Consider the following 3,042-nt stretch of genomic DNA (forward strand, 5'->3'; position numbering starts at 1 on the left):
AGTAAGGTCATTATAAGGAAATTTCTAAGGAAGAATCACACCTAAATTTCTCACTATGTGGGACAAGAAGGAGATTTCCCATTTTATGCTAAGGCCCAGTACTTGGCAGAAAAAGGGTTCCCGGTTCTTATTTGCTCCGATGTTGATTTGGTCATCCACTAGGAGACAGGAATGAACAGGCTCCCTACCTCCCCTACTGCCGTAACTTGTTTTACACCCCAGGTCTTTATATCCATCGATGCAGTGTGCGGGTTCGAAGAAATGAAGCTGCAACACTTTTGGGGGGATGAACTGAAAGAACTTTTTAGGAATGTAACAGAACAGACTTGGGCTGATCAGCCAACTAAGGGGAGCAGGAGGAGAAACTAAACTGCACAATCAACATGGCTCCTGTCTTTTATAGGGTAGGGGAGGGAAGGCTCTGGAACAAGAGGAGGAGCTTAACTATATCCTGAGCTCCTGCTCTTGTCGGCGCCCGTAGCTGTGCTGCTAATGCTGTAGCCAAGGAGGCAGCACGACAGGCAGCAGTACCTACATTTTGACGTGCTCGGAACATCTCGCCGATAGCACAGCTCTCCCGCTTGGGACTTGCCTGCAACGCCCCTTTACAGTCCCCACTTGCATTCGCAAAAGCTAGGTGCTTAAAAAGCAATTGCCTCCTGTGCTCCTTGTCTACCTGCCTGGGCAGAGTGGCTTGCAATCCATCTAAAACTTGCGTGTATGTCTCATTAGGCTCCTGCAACACCTTAGCAAATGACATATTCATGTCCCTCTCAGCACTAGGAAGTTTTCTAAGCGCTCGCACTACAGGCTTTGCAACCAGCTCATCAATCTCCCAAGGGTAATCTCCTTGGGTCCCCGGGGTTGCATAAGCTTCCTCCCCAACTAACGGCATGCAAGTCTCTCCCCCTTGTGGATTGTTAACAACGTCAGTCTTTCAGTTTTCCTGAAATTCCGTGGGCCACACGCTAACCTGAGTAGTTGACAAAACCATGCTAAACACTGCACGCCAGTCATAAGGTGTAAAAGTGTAAGAAACGTTCAGATTCTCCACAAACTTAAGAACGTGGGGAGATGAAATTCCGCTTTCCTGAACTATTTGCCAAATGTCTTTGATTACTTGATATGGCAAATTCTGATACTGAGGGCACTGCTGGGGACAACAAATTACTGGGCAGGCGTTAACCACCTTCCAATCGCCTGTATCCAAGTCCTGCTCCCAGCATTTCGCCCACTCTATTGTCCCCATATCCCCATGTGACCACCGCTCGTCTGCGGGGGAAGAAGCATCCAAATCTTTTTCATTCCTCTCCGTGTAATCCTCATCTATCAACTGCTCACAATCCCCACAGTGCTCAGACTGGGGCACAGAACGGCACAGCGGCAGAGGCCGAGAATCCGCAACCGCTGCTGGACGAGATGGACAGCTCGGCTCCCTGTCCCCCCCGTGACAGCGTGCACAAGGTGACAGCGGCCCCTCTTCTGTCCCGGGACGAACGCAAAATAGCGGCTCATCCGCAGACACACAGCGGGCACGGAGGGGCAGCTCCTCTGTGGGTACACGCCCAAACACCAACAGCGGCAGCCCTGCCGCCATCCCAAGGCAACGGGACCCCCACGCCCACCCGCACCACACGCAGCCTCCCTCTCTCTCCCTGGGGGGCACAGACCTAAGGCTTATCCCAGGCCCTAATCAGCAGCTTGTGGGCCTTAATGCATCTTCCCCCCACCACCTCTCCCCAAGTGTTTGGCACGTGGCACTGTTTTTCCCTATCCTCTCCCTAGCTTTGATGTGCTAGTCTTCTCCATCCAATTGCTGCAAAAGACCTGTGAAATTGTCGGCATAAATAGGCCCCTCTAACTAACTGGCTTTTTAGTGTTAGCAAACAAGTCACTGCTTTTCTTTGCACCACTGGCTGTGCATGTGGCCTGCAGCCTTTGGGGTTGCAGGAGGATTGCCAGAAGAGCATTCTGGCAAACAAAGTCTCCAGGGCTCTGGTGCACATGCGCAGGGAGGTGCCTTGTCGGCATTGGTTGTTAAGGTCACAGGTGGGACGTGTCACTGTTTGAACCCCACAGATGAGCCCTTCTCTCAGTTAATGAGGCATGCACTGAGTAATTAACCCGCTGTCTGTGGCTATGCCCTGACCTGGGGTGTATTATATTAATATTTCCTACACTGGCTGACAAAAATCCTGCCTCCATACTGACAGCAAGCCATCACTTTTCACCTATTTATACCCATTTGGTAAACAAAGAAATTAATGTTCCTCGGTTCCAAATTACATCACTCCCTTTCATTAATTAGTATTCTACCTGCTCTTGGTTATTAATTTCTCTTTCTACTTTCTACTGGAACAACTTCATAATCTTTAATCCTTTCTGTCTATTTTGCCTCCCCTCGGAATTTCTGACACAAATACTGAGCCTTTGTTAGTCTTCTTAATCTGCTGCTTTCTGCAGAAGGTCCTCATAGTCCATAAATCTCGTCTTCCAGATCTCCTCCTTCAGCAAGACATCTTCCTCTGACAAGCTTTCTCCACTAAAGCATAACAAGGTTATCTTCAACAAAACTTACAGTTTTAGCACTTTTCCCAAGCTATTTTATCATTTCCAACAAGCCCAAGATGACATGGGCCAAGTGCAGCGGGAACAAAACTGTCTCTGGCCATCCAGAGTGGGAATCTGACTAAAGCTGTGGCTGATCAAAGCCTAACTGACCCTGGAGGCAGGAGTAAATGTGGAGCTGCTAAAAAGCCACTGAGGAATACTTTCAGAGCCTGAGGACAAGACAGCAGCTTGCTGGGGGCCAGCAGCCAGCCAAGGTCCTCCCAGCGCAGCCTCTGAAGGGTTCCTTTGGTAGTCCCAGTTCAGGGTCAGCCCATGGCTGGACCTTGAAATTAATTGGAAATGAATCTGTAAGAGCCCAGGTGCTTTGCCACATGAGTCTCACAGGCACATTCCTGCACCTTACAGGAGTAGAAGTGAACCCCCCAGCGCCCTGTGTGCCAGAAAAGCTGTGACCTGGCTCACTTACAGCCC

This window comes from Empidonax traillii, unplaced genomic scaffold (genome assembly GCF_003031625.1).
Source record: "Empidonax traillii isolate 1590-97213 ecotype Southwest subspecies unplaced genomic scaffold, ASM303162v1 scaffold1340:size210426, whole genome shotgun sequence".
NCBI lineage: Eukaryota > Metazoa > Chordata > Aves > Passeriformes > Tyrannidae > Empidonax > Empidonax traillii.